The sequence below is a fragment of the Adelges cooleyi genome, unplaced genomic scaffold, assembly GCF_023614345.1.
Source record: "Adelges cooleyi isolate 19-005CV unplaced genomic scaffold, UGA_ACOO_1.1 ACOO_flye_CR_arks_rails_tigmint_CR_PRNA_376, whole genome shotgun sequence".
In the NCBI taxonomy this organism is placed as follows: Eukaryota; Metazoa; Arthropoda; class Insecta; order Hemiptera; family Adelgidae; genus Adelges; species Adelges cooleyi.
The window spans coordinates 14391749-14401150 of record NW_026096053.1 but is presented as its reverse complement, the minus strand read 5'-3'; the positions used below and the strand labels follow the sequence as shown (position 1 = coordinate 14401150).

The 9402-nt window shown below is 30.4% G+C and overlaps 1 protein-coding gene across 1 annotated transcript in view; it reads left to right on the top strand.

Annotated features, from left to right (window-relative positions):
* The first annotated feature begins 2552 nt into the window (after positions 1–2552).
* Positions 2553–9402, top strand: part of LOC126841073 (FERM, ARHGEF and pleckstrin domain-containing protein 1-like) — a 32867-nt gene continuing 26017 nt past the window's right edge. The window contains exon 1 of the mRNA XM_050577322.1: positions 2553–2822. The gene's annotated coding sequence lies outside the window, so the exon portion shown is untranslated. The remainder of the gene's footprint in view (positions 2823–9402) is intronic.

Sequence of the window (9402 nt, the reverse complement as noted above, 5' to 3'; positions counted from 1 at the left end):
TCTATTGTATTTTTTGTATTATATAGAACAACCCAATTTTTTTACTATTTAATCAAATATTGTAGTTTTAATTTTTTTTTTTTAATTGTATCTACAAAAATATTATCGTTGAGATTTAGTAAATTTATGCATTGCAGATTTTCATGTAATTTTATAAAAATTATTATTTAAAAAAAAAAATTTATCTTTTTTTTATTTGTTAGAATAAAACAAAATTTTGATATATAACAGGCTATTTCCTTTTTTAACACCTAGATAGATATTTTATTTCATTCAACAATTTAATGATTAACTTGTGTTTTTGATGCTTAAAAAACTTCCTTTACTTAGTTTTTTTCAAAATGAGAAAACTTCATTAACATATGTGTTATTAGGACACTTACACAATGGTGCTGTCCGAAATTGAATATTATACTTATTTTTCAAGATATATGCATAAAATTCATTTTTTTTAACAAATTGTTATTTTTTTAAATTTAAGAGTTTTAGGAAACTAAGAACTTGCTTAGCGTGTTTATTTATCGAGTTATTACATATTAGTTATAATAAATAAAAATTGACTAAAAATTACTCGAGCGGTATGCCTTTTGTATTGAGAAGCATTTCTTTGGGAGTTGGAGCTACTCTTATAGCGGTTAACGGTGTAGTCGTAGTGTTTGCCATCTTTTAAAAACCTAACACTCTCCACTCTCTGGGGAACAATAGCTTATTCATATTAAATAGAAATTTATGTGGAATTTCATACCTAGGTAAATATGAAGTGATAAACGCGGTCGATTGTCAGTAATGATTTTCACAACTATGGTCGACTGCTTAGAGTTGAATGGCTTTTATCTTGGTCAATAACATTTGAAGTGTAATAAATATGTACGCGCGTTGAAAGTTACGGTACTAAACGGAAATGTTGTCTGGGTGCCAAAAATCTGGAGTAAGCGGTATTTTAAGCTTGGAAACTGGTCATAATATACCTACATACATTATCTCATATGTACTAAAATCATCATCAACATAGTGGCTGAGCGTTTAAAAATTAAACGTAACGCCTAATAAAAAATACACTATAGGGTTTAATACGCTAGAACTATAATTATAGTTAATCGAATAAAAACCAACCAAGACACGTATTTACTGAAAATTTATTAGGCAAAGTAGTGTAATAAAAATACACCCACTCAACGGTAGATGCCAAGATCTCCAAAAAAATAAACGCTTGATCTAATTAAAATTGTTTTCCACTTTTCTCTTGAACGCCTCCTCTCATAGCAGCATTACCAGGAAACAAGTAATGGAAATTGTAAACGAAAACGATACTTAAAAATTAGGTGTCCCCATTTGTTGTTGAGCATCATGTAAACAACTAGAATATTAATGATTCTTGTTGACTTTTGAAAAAACAATCGACGTTGCACTGAAGAAAAGAACTAATTATATTTTAAGTAGTAAATAATGACGGTGCATGTATTTTAGCAGATATGTAATGTTTATTATAAAAATGCAACAGATTGCCATGAAAGTTTTAACCTAACTAGTGTTTTTAATAATTATTATTACCAAATATACCGTCAGTAAATTAATAAATAGTAATATTTTTTAAAATGTGCGTAATAAAATGTCTATCATTAGCCTGGATTTTTTTTTACATAAGAGAATAAGAGAATCGTAATAAAATCTGAAAGCAGTAGTACAGCTATTATTAATCATCATTATAGATCATTAGCCCAAAACACTTCTGGCAAAATTGTTGGTACCTGGTGGCCAAACCTTACCAAATGTTAGCTAAATAAAGGAATCTCGTATTGTTATTTCATTACACAGTAAGTGTAGTCTGTATTAATATTTTTATACTCATATTAGGGAATAAAATATTAGTATAGAAGAGAATAAATTCTAAATAGTTTTTCAATGCTAATTAAAATTAGCTTGTGATGCAATTAAATAAAAATGTTAACCATCCAGTGCCGTATTTAGGAATTTGTCACCCCGGGGCAACAAAAAAAAAAAAAAAACGCCCTATTATAATATAATACAAATTTAAATGTGCAATGTAAAAAAATTTAGCCGCCCCCTCATAATCAGCCGCCCGGGGCAACAGCCCCTGTTGCCCCCCCCCCCCTAAGTACGGCCCTGTAACCATCCCCTCCACCCATAATCGCTGCGGCCATAAAGATTTCGGTTATTTACATCGTGGTGTGGCCAAAGACGTTCAATCTGATATTTAAATACAAACTTTATAGAGGAGCATTCGACACGTGTGTTTGTGTGGGGGGAATGAGGATTTCGTTTACCGCACGGTTCGTTGAAATATTAAATGGTGACGTCACGGTCGGTGGACGACCGGGCGTACCTTGTGGCGCGAAACGATCGTTGGCCGTCACCGAGTTGCGCCGCGTTCTACCGCATTACACATACACGTACACACACACACACACACACACACACACACACGCGTATCTTACTATATACCATCGCCACCGCCGAGCACCGAACCGTCGAAGAGGTAGGTATACCCCCGTACCAACAGCACTGGTCGACGGATGGCAGACTGGCGGGGCGACGGGCTCGCTACAGTGTACGCGGGCAAGGCAGGCAGGCCAGGCACACCGTTGTTGTCATTCTGAGCATTTGTTTGCTGCTCCTGGTGGGCGTGCGTGCGTCCGTTCGTTCGTCGTTTAACCCGCGATGTGTACGCGCGAATTAATCATCCGTCGTTTCAATTATCAACTGTCGTGAAGTGGCCATCACGCAGGCCGTCGTCTTGCAACATCACCGCCGCTGAGTCGATAACCGCCGGCCGCAGTTGTTTACGACCCGTCTTTTTAAAGGTAAGCGCCGCTCTGTGTAATAATACAACAATTAATACTGATAACGTTCCAAATTCCAATAGCAACGGCCAACGACGTTCACTTCCGTTCTCGAGTCGAAACTCAAACGATCGTGTTTGAGGTTTGTATGTACTCGAAACGCCGCGTATGCGTCCCTGTTGGTCGAAAACCACCGTCTTCGGCGTCGAAGCCTCGTCGCGCGTTCTTTCACGACGTTGTCGCTATAATGTCTTGTATGCGCTGTGACTGTATTATATAAGTCATAATACTAAAAATTTCAACATGCAGATTGCCGTTTGTTTATTGTTGTTTTTGTCGCCAACTCCAAATCGTAGCGCTACGGATAGGTATTATGCCTAGACGAAGGGTCGTCACAAAAACCTTGCAAGTCTGTTATCAATCCCCCGCGGTTGTAGGTCAAATCCAAGTATTTATGTTTCGATGAGTAGCTCTCAAATTTCTGAATTTTGGGTAAACAACCAAGTGAGGATTATTTCTTGCTGTAGTAAACGGTGCTGTGTGTATTAATTTTACGTAGGACAAACAACAATCGGCACAACTGTTGTTTAAATGCTTTTGGGATTGCCCTTTAGATACAAAATAATTTACGTCATGCTTGTGTATTTTCTATGTTTTTCTGCTGTTTAGAAAATTTAGTAAACTATTGTGTTATTCAGACTATAATTGTTTACATTTAATGAAATATATTATATCCTATACATTATTATATATGACTCAAATCAAATAATAATGAGAGTTTTTTTTTTATTTCATATATTTATTATTATTTTTCTTCAATTTTATTGTTTATTCAGCAGCGATTGCTATCGCTCATCTTTGATTTTTTATTATTTGTGCTACTGTTTCTTAAACAGTTCTGTGTATTCATCATTATAAAGTAACTTGTTTACAATATAAAAACCAATTGGCGAGTTAAGTTATGTACTAGTAAAATTATTATCATTTATATATGGTTCACTTCATTTGTATTTTGTGTAGGTGGTTTTAAATGCTTTAAAATGCTTAAATATTTATTTTGATTTATAACCACTGCATGTTTTCAGTTTTGGCATTTTGTTGATTGCATTGGTTTTGAATTTTTGATGTTTAATAGTCCCATTGTTATTAACCAGAATGGAATATCTAATTGAAAACTTAATTTTCTATATACATATTTCATGAAACCATTTTTTAAGGAAAGCAGCCTTGATAATTTTGTCCTAATCATTTTTTTTTCTATAATTTAACTTTTAATTAAATGTTTAACCCCACTGACCCAAATCTCTATAATCACTTAATTCTGTCCGTTATTTTCGATAACAGATTATTATTTACATTTATTCATCTTACCAGATTACTTTAATACATATTATATGAATTTTTTTTCTCATCATAGTAAATTAAATTATACAAACATATTTGTATTTACTTATTCCTTGTGAGATCCGTTAATTTAATGTGTACAATTTGCTTTTATATTTATATTAAAGCTAAGTTAACAAATAACATAATATGGATGTATTTGATTTAATCTGGGATAACATATTTATGAATCATGTCCATGTTTAGAATGATAAATATATTCCTAGTTGAAAAACATTAATATGTGAGTGTGTGACAATCATACTAATTTATAATAAATATTTATAATGTTTGTCCAAGTGTACTCTTAGCTTTTCTTTGTTTAATATGTTTCTTATAACTTCTCATTCCCCTCTTAATATTTCTAACTATAATAATCGTGTGTACTTTAAAAGCAAGGTTTTTATTTTAAACTTATTTGAATAACAAATGTATCATTTTATACCCACAAAAAATTATTTTATATAAAAATGTCAATATTATTTAATTAATCAAACAAATAGTAGTATGATAATTATAAATTATAGGTGAGCAATTCTTGTACAGTTTACTTTATAAAAAGGTCATTGCTTTCAAAAAAAAAACCGGCCACCCAATGTGGAGCACAACTTTACCAATGCCTAATTGTTTTTAATCAAATTTAGTCTATTCTGACTGTTTATAGTTAAGTAAATTAAATTATAAGCATAACACACGCAAGTGTAATATAAAGTTATCCTCTTTAGTTAATATTGACCGATGAGGGTCTTATATTTAGGTACACATATCTTGATTCTTAATCATAATAAAGAAGATGTAGATAATTATTTACAGAGACATGACTGTTGACACTTCATTGTTCTTCTGTACACAAATGCATTGAACTGAAGCCTCGTCCACACTAGCAAACCTATTACCAAACTGCAAAAAAAAAAATGTCAAGGCGTTAAACTTTATGTCGGTATTATGACAAATATTTGATGAGTACTTCGCTGCAAAATTTGTGTTGGAGTTTAGGGTTCGGCTCCCTATTGTTCATGATTCCCTAAAATCCCTAAATAAATTTGTAATTAATAAAATATATTTAGTAACATTACAAAACTTTCAAATAAATTAATTTTCAAATTATGATTAAAAAAGCTCAAATTTACATTATAGTATTAGACATAGATAGATAGTATGTTCAGTATTTGCCCCTGGATTCACAAACTTTTATTATAAATTAGTAATTACTTACCAATTATTCGGTACAAACTATTGAATTTTACTCAGTAACTCAGCTTAATTCATATTTGAACTAGATTCTACATGTATTTATGTTTTTATTAAGACACTTATTGGATAAATTTTAAATTCTGTTTTTTTTTTTAATTTGTGCAGTAGTATTCCTAGCTAGAATATTAGACTTTAGGAAAACTAAGTCCTTAGTAATTGTTGCTACAATACAGGTATAATTTTTTTAGTTGAAAAATACAAATCACTTCTATTCAGTTACCTTTATAGAATTATACTATAAAAAATAATAGTTGGCGGTTATAATTGCAATTTTTTTTACTATGAATTTGTTTGCAGTCAATTTTAGTCCATTTAAGGCCGTCACTGTCTTCTCCTTTGAAAAAGTTACCTAACGTATTCGCTTATTCTGAGATTGTTGTTAGTCAATAGCTGGAGAGGAAGAAGGCGCCTCTTCACTAGATAATTTTTACACTCATAAATGAGTGTTGGACCAGTGAATTGAATGCACAATAAAGATAGTTAAGGGGCCTGCATGAGATCTGATATTGTGAGTAAAATTATGCTTTATGGGATAAACCGAGTGCCCGTAACCGAGTATCGAACCGGCAACAGTGAGCGCTCAACACACTGTTGCCTTACCTACTCAGTCACTCCTCCTCACAAATTGTACCTATTGGTAATACAAATAATAATGCTAAAAATAAGTTGACATGATTTCAATAAAAACATTTCTCATATTTATTAGTTTGGGTCTATGCAATTTTTGCGACCAGAACCCTTATTTTAAATATTTTATATCAATGTGTGTGACTCATTGTTGTTTTTTCAGCTTTATCTTATAACAATGCTATAATTATTACAAGTTAAGCTATTTTTAAATTTTAAAAGTTTAACTGGTACAAACTGTTTTTAGAGGTGTCAATCTTAATCTTAGAAGTTATTGAATTTGCTACCATACACAGCGAAGCATAAAGGCGTGTCTTGAAAAAACACAGGCTTTGCACATTTAGGTAGGGAGTCATAAAAAATCCATAGGTGTAACTCTGGTTTTGTCCACACATAAAAAAAATGATGTAGGAATTAAAAATAAATTCTAGTAATATTTTTAATGGTTTACGAGTTTTTTACTTATTAGATATTATCATACTATATATTTTTACACATTGAGTATTTATTAATTATAACATATTTGACAACGTCAGGTGAAGTAACCTTCGCATGTAGTGACTTTCCATATTTTTATTTATGTAGTGTACTTGTTATTGAAAATTATAACGTTTTCTAATTAAAATTCGTTACATGCGTTCGACGTTCGTATTGCATTGTTTTAAATATTTCATATTTTAAATCGCTTGGTTCACTATGCATTCTAAACACTAAAATTTGAATTTATAATAAAGTAGATTTGGGTCTATTGAGTCTACATTTACAGTGTTATCGCGATATAGTTTAAACAAAGAATAGATAAAAGCAGAAGGGTAAAAGCATATTGAAGACCTATTTAGTGTTTCGTGTTACATCTATACACAACTAAAAACATTAATGTATAGATATAACATTATAAGGGTGTAGCCTTAAGAAGATGGCCGCTCATTATATAAGAAAATATAATAAATCAAGATATCACTTATAACTGCAATGATAAGGTCCTAATTCCCACAAAGATGGTGGAAAGTGGCAACTTCAATTTTCTCTATTGGCGGCATGTACAGTTGTTTACAGTGGTTATAACAAATTTTAAGTTAATTTGATAGCACAGAATCACAGATATAATATAATATGTATTATTTTTTACACACATAATATATCCCACAAAAATGGCCGACGTCGACTTCCATTCTTATCATTTGTTAGCAATCTAGTGTAATACGTATACGTATATCTGTGGTTCTAAAGTAATGACTAAAAAATGTATAATTAAGTAAAATTGTTTTTACCATTTTAAATTTATTGAGAAAACAATATTGTTAAATGATACCGTTATAAATATAGCGGTAATATAATAACAAAAACTGTATGTTTGGAGAATAATAACATTTCACTAAAAATGTCTTATCACACGCATTCACCGTACTGTACTGATTGCGCGGTTCCGAGAACCTAACCTGTACAAAACACATATTTGATTGTTGTTATTCTAACATAATAATTTAAATTCATTATGTTATGTTGTACTTGTTATCGATACAAGTTTATGGGCTAAAGATTGCCTATATATATAGGCAATTAAAACATTGCACTTAAAACATTTTTTCATTTAATTTTTAATTTTTTCGGTTAGACATATTTTTAACCACAAAGTAAAACGTTTTTTTAATAAATAAAAAAAAAAATTAAAGTATGCAATATTTATTTATTAATAAATTATAAAAAATATAATTAACTCCTCTTTTTGAAAAATAAAACAAATTATACAAACAGAATACTCGTAGGTAACTGACAACTTTTTTTTATTTTTATCTGACTAAAAAATATCAATTTTTGCTATATTAAAAAAAATATATCTTATATCAACGTCATCGTATTGATAAATTTAGACAAAGTAACTAAACAAAAGGCATTATATGTTGCAAATAACGAAAATATTAAAAACTATGCATTAATATAAAAAAACCTTGAAATTAAAATTTGTAGCTTATATAGGTATTTTTCAGACCATTTAATAAAAACAATGCATGAACTTCCGGCCCTAGTAGCTAACGACATAGCTTCTGTATTGATTGTTTGGCTATATAGTGCATTTGATGTGGTAGAAAAGGGAGGATATAGAAATTTGTATTATTGAGCGTATTATATTTTTTAATGGAAAACCGTGGAAATCAAGCGGAAATTGGTTAACCCACAGATTATAAAAGAAAAAAATTAATTCCCCTATAAAAACACTTTACAACAGCATCATCTCGTTCGATTGAGACAAAATACATTTTTTCTCTATGTCTCCGTTCGTATTTAATGTAATATGTTGTACATTTAACAGCGTTTTTTTCTCTGCATTTGTGAACAAAATCGAGTATATTATATTTTGTATAATTAAATTTTTTGTGTGTATGTGAGAAAATAAAAAAAGTCCTTTACAAAGGTTGCTAAATAGTAGTTTTCATAGAACATGACTTTTCGCATATTGAATGAAATTATTACCCTTATTGATTTACATAATAATACATGAGTTTTTTTAATACCATTGATTTTAAATAACCGAAGGCAATGTACATTCCTTTCGCTAGGGAATATGTTTATGATTAATAAAAAACTAAAAATACTAATTATTTTCTAAAAGGATGACCCATTAATACATAGGTCAGTCAGGAAACATATCAATTAACCGTTTAGGTATTTTTTTTATCACATACAATTAGCTCAACATTTTTTAAACTTAATTTTGATTTATATTTGAATGTTAAAATTAAAAAAAACAGAGATACTTCGACGACCTACATCAAACGACTAGATCCGTGTGAAAAAATCTCCGGATAATTAAAAAAAAATTAAATTAAATTAAATTTTTTTATGGTCGTAGTCAAGAACCTACTTTATATTTAACTTTTAGTAGAAATTTGCTACTACGGTATTTGAATAATTTGACTCGCGCATGAAAACACGTTTTACACTGACCGAATAGCCTCAACAGCTAATTAGTAACCTTAATGACCTTAATGAATGCTCGTATATATTATTATTAAACCGTGCAGAAGGGTCTTAATACTATTTAGTCTTATAAAATAAATAGTCGAAAAAAAATGTCTAGCCTAATTCTTTTATGGTAATTAGATGTATGACGCTTGGTGTGCTAGGTTTACTTTTGTACAGGGAAAATGGGTGTTGACGTAGTTTCCTTAATAAACGTAATGTCCTTGAGATAAATATTTTATCGCTTTAAAGTTATAAGTGTTTATATAGTATTTTATTATCTTTAATGACTTGAAATAAGTATACCCTGGTTGAACGGTCGAAAAAAAGCTTTAATGAGGATGAAATACTTGCAGGCGTTTTGAGAAAATCGCTG